The sequence below is a fragment of the Carlito syrichta genome, unplaced genomic scaffold (assembly GCF_000164805.1).
Source record: "Carlito syrichta isolate Samal-C Ts95f unplaced genomic scaffold, Tarsius_syrichta-2.0.1 Scaffold108674, whole genome shotgun sequence".
Taxonomy (NCBI): domain Eukaryota; kingdom Metazoa; phylum Chordata; class Mammalia; order Primates; family Tarsiidae; genus Carlito; species Carlito syrichta.
The window spans coordinates 3,157-13,115 of NW_007052770.1; the positions used below are offsets into that span (position 1 = coordinate 3,157).

Below are 9,959 nucleotides of genomic sequence, written 5' to 3' on the forward strand. Positions count from 1 at the left end.
CATTTGTTCATTTTCTAATATTATTGTTATATAACCAAGATAGGAAGCACGCAAATGATATGTGATGAAACAATACATAATTATACAGTGATTTATAAATTAATAAAGTTAATTAACATTTGGTTTCTCATCTCAGCCTCCTCATAATTCATGAAAATTGTAAAAAGCATAGACTTGTGATTAAAGGCTTTAGTGAGGTTATAATATGGGGAATTTGAGACTGACCCTATGTCACTGTTCTTTGGTGAGTTTCATTATGGCAAGAGTTAATCCCTTTAGTTTATGAAGCTTTCTACTTAGATCCAAGCTAATCCTCAAAACGTTGGGTTGTAGAAATATTTTCTGAATATACTGAATTATCAAGTTAACACTGTAAGCTCTTGGGAGTGATCTATAACATCATTAAGCATGCCGACCCAATCTTTCTCCAGATGAAGTACTCTGTCTTTCTGTATATTTAGCTATCAATTCATGGAACCATACAAATAATTTCGGCAAAACCAGCAAAGTAAATTTTATGGAAAAGAGTAAAGTAAGACAATGAATCACATAGATCCTCTCCTTAGAGTTGATACAAGTATTCATTAGATTAACAGAAAAAAATCAACTACACCATACATAAGAGGGGCATATAGTGAATGTAAGAATAATACTGACTTGCCCCAACTATATTCAGACTCAGTCACTGGTCGCTTGTGTGGGGATTGCGATAGTACTGTGTATACATCGAAATGTAAGGCTAATCACAATGCTTTCTTTTAATAGGAGCACATAGTCAATGATATTGCAACTGAGATAAACATGTACTCGACAAAGTTTAGTGTAAACCCAAGGCAAGATTTATTTTTTTTGCCAATATTCCTATAAGTGACAAACAATGTAAAGAAATCATACTTCGTGTGCTTTTTTCCCCTCAAATACAAGAAAAAGAAAAAACAAACAACAGTTTGTTTATAACCTTACTCTTGCAGAATCTGTGAAAAGGAAAGTATTTTTTATTAAATTAAAATTGAAACATTTTGATCATGTCATGTAAGACACACTTGTTAGGTTCTTAACACCTCTTCGAACCTCCTCTGTGACTTGTTCTGCTGCAGTAATGGTAAAGCTGAAAACTATATCCCAGAATCTCTTGCTAGATGTTCTATATGTAAATTAAGTTTTACTGATTATATACATTTTTAAAGTTTATAAGTTAGAAGAGAAGCCAACATCATCTTACTGGTGTTTTTCTTTTTTTTATCCAGCAAGAAAAACCAAGCCTGTAAGAATATAGGTGTTTCCCTATTTCAGTCAACAGGCTCATGCATATGTAAGGCAACTGTGGATTCAGTTGCAACATCCAGATCTTGACCCTCTTATCCTCAGATCAATAACTTCAGTAAAGGTCATGTGATTCTCGTTCATCTAGTCTTTCCAATAATTTTACAAAACTTCTGTATTAAATGCCTTTCTGTTTAAAATACCTAGAGTGATTTTGATCCTTTTTTTCAGCATATTTATTTATTTAATTTTAAAATTTTTATTTTAAAGACATAGGATACAATTCAGGGTTAGGTATACAAATGGTCATTATACAGGTTCTTGGAACAAAGTCTAAATAGTATAAACAACAAAAAAGGAGGAGATGAGAAATATAGGTTGGTTTATTTCATATGTCCAAAACAATCAGAAGTATTCTGTAGAAAAGAGTTACCTTTACTTGTGGAATAGATGGAGGTACCAGACATGTAAACGCAAAACAGAAAGCCTTTCTTCAATATCCTGGTCTCATCATTATACAAAAATGACAGCCTAAGATTACTAAACACACATTACATCTGAAATATCTTCACTCAGTCATAGAGTGAACAATTGAAACATATCTCCAACATCACCTCTCATTTTTTAAGCGTCAGCAGTAGAAAAGAAAATAAATATAAATATAAAATTGCAGAGAAAAAAGTATTAGATATGTATCACTAACAATTCTCTTTTTAATAAAGGAAATCAGAGAAAACAGAAAAGCATTAATTATATTCCTTACTTGAAACGTTTGAATAATTTAAGAATAATTCAGCACTTTTCCGAGAATAAAACAGGACTTTCCAAATTATTACCGATTTGATCATAATACAATGTGTATATGTGTGGAAACAACTCATTCAGAAGAATCATTCAGGTACAAGCTAGCTGACCATTGGTCATCTCAACATTTTTTTTTCAAAAGTTTGCAAACATATATATATGCAATATATATATATAGGGTTTTATTAGCTGACAAGTAAATCCTCTGTTCAGCAAGTGACATACATATTTTCTGTGCATAATCCTTTGCCAAAATTATAACAGAATACTACCTAAAAGACAGAGAAGTTTCAATTCCTATCCTTTCATAAGTTGGATACACATCCAAGGAGAACTATACTTGGAAAAAATGCTACTTACAATGAATCACACACTAAAATAGATACTCTGGATTTTCTCTGACTTAAAGCACTCTTCTAGAATTTATTTAGTGTGGGTCTGTTGCTGATGAATTTTTAGTTTTTGTCTGAAAGACATTTTCATTGGAACTAGAGTTCTGGCTTGATAGCTTACTTTATTTCAGCATTTTGAAAATGTTATACAATTTTTTTTTTCTGTTGAGAAATCAGATTCAGGCTTACTGTTTCCACTGAATGTTATTTTTCCAAGTTTATTTTCACAACAAATTTCAAAGGATATAAAACATACAGATATGCCTTTGACTGCAATAGAATCAAGTTGCAAGGCAGTAACAAAAAGATAGCTAGAAAATATTCTATGCTTGGAAATTAAGCAATACACTCCCATAGGTCAATGAAAAAAATCACAATGGATATTAAATGATACTTTGAAGTAAATCTTAATAAAAGTGTTTTATGTCACAACTTTGCTGTTGCTGCTAAATAATACTTAATGGAAAGATAATCTCTTTAAATGCATATAATAGAAAACAGGACAGAAAAATCAATGACCTAAGGTTTCTTCCTAAGAATTTAGAGATGAAATAGCAAATTAAAGTAAAAATGTGGAAAAAATGATATAATAAAGAAAATGGCAATATTAATAAAATCATGAAACATACTACAGAGAGTTATAAAACCAAAAATTATCTTTAGAGTCTAGGCAAATTGGCATATTCATAGAAACATATCAAGAAATGTATGAAGGAGGTATATATAAACGAATACAAAATATTAATATTTTGAAAGTTAGTACTACTATAGAATGTACAGTTATTATAGTGTTAATAAGATAGTTCTATAAACAACACTGTGGAATACATATAAACAGCATAAATTCAATAAACATTTCTAGAAAAACAACTATAACTTAAACTGACAAAAAATAAAGATTCTGAACATGCACACACACAAACACAACACACATTTTATATATGTATATATTAGAGACAGGATCTTGCTCTGTCACCCAGGTTGGAGTGCTCTGGCACCATCATAGTTCAATGCAGCCCCAAACTCCTGGACTCAAGTGATCCTCCTGTCACAGCCTATGGAGTAGCTGGGATTACAGATTTGCACCACCACACCTGGCTAATTCTCTCTCTTTTTCTTTTTCTTTTGGTAGAGACAGAGTCTGGCCCTGATGCCCAGGCTAGCATAATATATAATACCCTACAAAGAATACTCAAGACGCAAATAGTATCATGGTGAATACAACTTAACATCATACTATTACTTGAGGAAAACAAGCTCAGGAAAAATGCTGCAAGTTCCAATCTCTCCCACTTGCCACACATTGTTTAAAAAGAAAATTCAAAGAAGAGTGATGTAGGAATAAATTAAAAAGAGCAGTGTGCTAGACTAGGTTCTAATATAAATTGGAGGTTATATTAACACGTATATTATTGAGGAGGTATAAATGTATTTCTATCACAATGTTCACAAGGGGTAACTTACTTAAAATTTTCAACAAATATTTTTGTCTCAAGTACCTAACAGATCGTATCAACGAAAATGTGATGATATTTAGAGTAAATTATTTTTATCGGGTTTGAGACCAGCTCAGGCAATTCGGCGAGACCTTGTCCCTACAATAAATCAAAAACTTAACCGGGCATGGTAGTGTGCGACTGTAGTTCCAGCTACTTGGAAAGCTAAGGCAGAAGGATTGCCGGAGCCCAGCAGGTTGACACCGGGGTGGCCATGAGCGTTCCACTGTACCCCAACCTGGGCACCGGAGTGAGATTCCAACTCAAAAAAAAACACCAAAACCAAAAACAAACAAACAAAAAACTGGTAATGTAACATACACATTTTAAAATAAGGAAAATCATAATACGACTAAATTCTTGTTCTCATAAAAATGCATCCTAATGCATAAAAGCTTTGTAAGCTTTATCTGCAGAATAAGAATAAAAACCACAAATAACAATATTTTAATAAAATAGAGCTTAGGAAAATATAAGGATAAAGACTAGGTAGTCTATATCTGATATAATTGATTATATCAATATATTTTTTTCTATATAAAATGGAATTTGTTTTTATAATTAAAATTGACAACAACCTAATTTTTTAAAAATAGTATTTAAATAATTATTATGCAGCCATTACCAATAAACAGTACTAATAATGTCACAATTTATAAAATTATTTTATTTACAGTAAATGTAATGTAATTTTTTTGAAAATCAATAAAATATTTTAAAGTAAATGAGTTCAGAGTAAGCTAAGTATACCATCAGAATCAATGAATGTCTAAACAATACCTTTCATTTATATCTGCTTGAAATATATACTGAGACTCCTTTCTTATCCTTTTATTCAGAAAAATTACATATCTTCTCATTAATAAATATAAATACCTTCTCTGAATTAAAACCGATATTAATAATAAAATGAAAATAACAAATTTTAATTATGAAACATAATTTGATGGGCAATATACTAATACAACTGTATGAGGAAGAAATTATTATTATCAATATTACTATTTAAACTTTTTCCCATATAATTATCGCATTGACTCTGAGACTGGTACTATTAATACCTACATTTAATGAGAAATCTGTTTCCTAGGGAGGATAGCTCTTTCAAGATTGTAAAGTTCTCAAATGCCAGAGATAGTGATCAAACCCAGGTTTGTCTGCCTCCAAAACCAGTGGTCTTACCCACCACAATATGGGAGCTTACTCACCTACTTTGTATTGTTTTCCTCATTTTCACAGCAAGTAAGATTCAATATTAGATGACAGCTTGTTTCCAAGTAGAGATAACTGATGTGAACTCTTTATGCAAATCACGTGTAGAGAAACAGGGAAACGCATAAGCATGAACTACATATATCTATGAAGCTATGCCAGGTTAAAAATCACAAGCTTATGGTATCCAAGTAGCACCATATTAGCAAAACTGGTTGGTGGTTATATTATATAGTCATCTTTGACTAGAACAAAATATACCAAATTTATTTTGAACACTGGAAGGATCTGCTGCCCACAGATGACTGTGTGCACACTCATGGTTTCAATGGCTCTAAAGAGGGATCTAATATTTCTCAAGGGCAACCAATAAACCAAACATGATGTTGCCCTTTACAAATACTCTTCGCCTAAGCAAATGAAGGTATGAGGCAGGGTTGTATCATCTTTGTTTTATAAATGAAGATGTGGAGTTTCCCAAAGTTAGGAGAACTGACTAGGATCACAGCCAATTAATAATATAGTGTTCAAATTCTATTCTAATACAAATATTTGTTTTGCTACCATTCTAGATCTCCCATTCTAGATAGAATTTGTACAAAGGAGTCAAAGCTATTTTCAGATTTAAAAAAATAGCTTCCCTAAATTTCTCTAATGTTATTTATATCTTTGAGAGAAACAAAGTTTTCCCCAAGTATGTGCAAGAAGCCATCAGTGACATTCACAAACTTCAGCCCCTTCACTAGATCATCAGAGTTCAACAATCCAAATTGCTTTTCATTACAAGTTTTGTCACAACTTTGTCTTTATTACACCAATAGAATCACCTCATGGCATATTTTCCTGATATTTTTTCCTATATGTAGTTTACTCGAATGAAAAGAACAGCCACACAGGAGAGTGCCAATTATTTTTTATTGGTCTTTTCCTCAAACATCCAACTTTTAGACTAGAGGGAAAACAACTGGATCTGTAAACATCAAACTCACATTAGTGTTCTGCATTTTCTTCCAATTACTGTTTATTTTTCTAAAATTCTAGTGATTCATATCCCTATTATGCAGTGTTTACCAGCATCTCTCTCGTCATTTTATTTTATTCTCTAACCATCACCCACTGTTATCATTTAATAAACTCACTCCAGGTGCTCGGGCTTTCCCCCCTTTTTGCTTTACTGGGCAGAAAATGAAATAACACGCCTAAAGATATTTCCAAATTCTCTTCTTCTTTTTTCATGTGAGAGAGGGACTTGTATATGTCTGAACTATAAGGAGATCTAATTTGTATTCCTCTTGAGCTGAGCAATTCCCCGCAGAGTCCTAATAATCAATTGTGTATTGCAGCAGTGAGGCTAGCAATGCTCCTCCCATATCTGACATTCAGTTGATTATCTCAAGAATGTCCTTGTATCACTTTCTATTCTTGGTGATGAAACATTTGACAAATTGTCTCTGTTCCACTTGTTTAATTCTTTTTTCTCATTATTATTTAGATTGAACACAGGAGATAATTTACATTTTTCATATAATTTACTACTCTCTTGATTTCCCCCCTTAATATCAATAGTAAACAATATTTTTCCTTTTGGGTGTGTGTTTCTTAAATATGTTTAGATTCTGTGTGATGATTGTTTAATGTGATAGGAATAAAGCATACATCTTAATAATTTTAATTGGGCGTTTACACTAACTAGTAACACTTTGGGTAATTCCCTTATGGGATCATTTATTTTCTCTTTTAATTAGAAAGGAAAAGATTGTTAAATTGGTAACAAAGTGCAAATATCCTTCTGTGGCCTCTCTTAACATCTGTTTACAGTTGTATGTTAATGTATCTTATTTAGATTGGAAAGCTTTTACTTCCCTTGACTATTCTAATAAGAAGTTCAATATTATTTATGCAAACATATGTCATTTTATGTTTAAACAGAGAACAATATCCAAGATTTTACTATTCGAGTAAACTAATTAATTTTAATGAGATAGAGATAACTAATGTTCTAAATATTAAAATGATGTTTTAGGACTTAAGTATTACAGAAGATTATATTATTTCAAATAATTAGCATATCAACTTTTAGAATATATGTTAAAATTGATGTTTCCAAAATTATTCCATGACTACTCCAACGTTTGAATCATCTCTATATGTTGTCAGTTCACATATTAATAACATGGAGACTTGGAAAATGCCATTCATTTATTCATTTAATAAAATATGTTGGACAGTTATTTTTTCATTAGATACTTAGCTAAGTGCTAGGAATGATTTTTTTTAAAAAGATAACAGAAATGCAAAATATGTGAACAACTAAATATTTTCAATGGTTTTAATAAATTATTACATATGTTTCCAAGAAACATATATATGAGCAAATAATACCACCAAAGACAGTCATGAAAATGTGTCCAGGGTTAATAGTTAATGACATAGGGAATGTGAACAATGACATTTCAACAGAGGATCAGAGTAAAAGACATGTAAAGCACACAGTATGCCCCAGGAATGAGAAAAATCTGTTTTAGCTTCCTAGGAATGCCAGAACAAAGCCCAATGAAATAAGGGACTTAAAACAACAGAAATTTGTTCTATGAATCTAGAAGTCTGAGATCAAGACAGGGCTCCCTTGAAAGTCTCTAGGGAAGAATCCTCCCTTGCCTCGTCTAGCTTCTGAAGGTTGCTGACAATCCTTGTCATTCCCTGGCTTCTAGTGGCATTATTTCAGTCTTTGTAATTAATTACACAGCCTTCTTCTCTCTTTGTCCTCTGTATTTCTGTGTTCCAAATCCCTATCTTTTTAAAGACACCAGTCATTCGATATAATGCCTAGCCATACTCCATATGACCTCATTTTAGCTTGTTGACATCTGCAAAGACTTTACTTCCAAATAAGATCACATGCAGGTACTGGGATTAGAATTTGAACATTAACTTCTTGAGGGACAAAATTTAATCTACAATGTAGTCCCACCAAGGATTTTTTGGAAAACAAACTTAAAGCAACTAAGAACTCATGCCAATAAAGAGTTTGAAATTGGGGTGTTAGGAAAACAGCAAAGATCTTAATGCAGATATCTGCTAAGCTGCTAAATTTGTTTTAGAAAACTAAATGCTGAACTTCTGGAAGATGAATTGGAAAGTGAGAACACACAGACTTGAGCTAAGGAAGGACTGATGACGATTGGCATGGAGGAGGAAGAGAAAATGAAGAGATAGGACTGAGTGACAAAATGGATATGGGTTATGTGGAGGAAGAAATAAGGAGAAAGAAACTGGACACAAAAATCTATGGCTTGGGTGATTAGATTGAAGTCCATATCCATATAAACTCAGAGAAAATATGAGGAGTAGTCTGCGGGCAGTAAATAGCAAGAAGAAAATTGATTTGGTTTTGTTTTCAACAAGTAAATCTTGAGACTTGGGGATGATACTGATTTTTCTAAAGAGTTCTGTGGTCAGTTGGAAATACTAACCTGGAATTTGAGAAAAGATTTGATACTGAAGTGATGTCATTAAATATAAATGATAGATAAATCCTTGGGATTATATGGCCTTACTCAGTTTTTCTAGGGTGGAAGAGTGAGAAGAGAGATATAACAAAAACCTTGGGAATAATTCAATACAATGTCACTATATCAGCTAAGGCTTTATTATAATTGTCATAAACAAAGCTATATTTAAACTTTTTTTTCAAATTTCAGGTATGTGTTAGTGTAATCCCCAACCCAGTACATCAGCATGACTTCATGAATTTAGAGGAGAAGTAATTCCTGGTTAAGTGGAAAATTGTGTGGACAGCTTCTAGAAGACCTTCATTTTAAGCAGCTTTATAGTAAAACATTTCATTTAAAACTCTGGACCCTCTTTCTTCAGTTTGCTGTAATTCACATTCACTGAGTAGAACCTGTATTGATCGTTGGGACTCAGTTTGTTCCAGGGCTCGGGGTTATTCTTTCTGACCCAACAAACATCTGAATTGAGCATTGTCAGACACATGAGATACAGTGCTGCTCCTATACCTCCAACTCCAATAAATACAAAGAGAGGGCTCAAGCTCAGGTGATTCTTGGCCTGACTGATGATCTGACAGATCATGTCTGTGGCAGAAGCCCATGGTGCAAAACGAGAGAAGAACAAACCCTCCTGCCAGGTCCTGGATTAACTTGTCTCTACACTGAGGCTTTGTTTAAACTAATTTATAGAATCAAACAAAGCAAAACAACACACTTAAATCACTTAAAACTGTGACTAGCACATAGAAATATCTCAGTCAGTGTTTGCTATCATCAATATAATTATCATTATATAATATTGTTCAGATGAAATATATTTATTTTCTATAAGTCTGATAGATAATTTGGTTATTAGACCATCATATTTTCAGCAAAAGTTTTATTTTAGAGTTATTTTAGATTTACGGGAAGAAATGTGAAGATAGTACAGAGAGTTTCCATATATTTGTTACTCAATGTCTCCTATTATGAAATCTTATATAAAATTGAACTTCTGTCACAACTGGGGAATCAATATTGTTAAATAATTATTAATTAGTACTCACATATACATGTGTATAGATGGATGGATGGGTGGATGGACGGATGGATGGATGGATAGATAGATGGTAGATAGGTTGATTTTCTTAGTCTTCCTGTAATAACCTTTTACTATTCCAGTATCTTATCCACAATATCAAATAGCATTTGATAGTTATGTTTTCTTCCCCTTCACTCTGACATTTTCTCAAACTTTCCTTGCTTTTGATGACCTTGATCATCTTGAAAAATGCTGGTAA

The 9,959-nt window shown here is 32.4% G+C and overlaps 1 pseudogene; it reads right to left on the reverse strand.

Annotated features, from left to right (window-relative positions):
* Positions 1-8,907: 8,907 nt before the first annotated feature.
* On the reverse strand, positions 8,908-9,268 carry LOC110596514 (annotated as a pseudogene).
* Between the last annotated feature and the right edge of the window lie 691 nt (positions 9,269-9,959).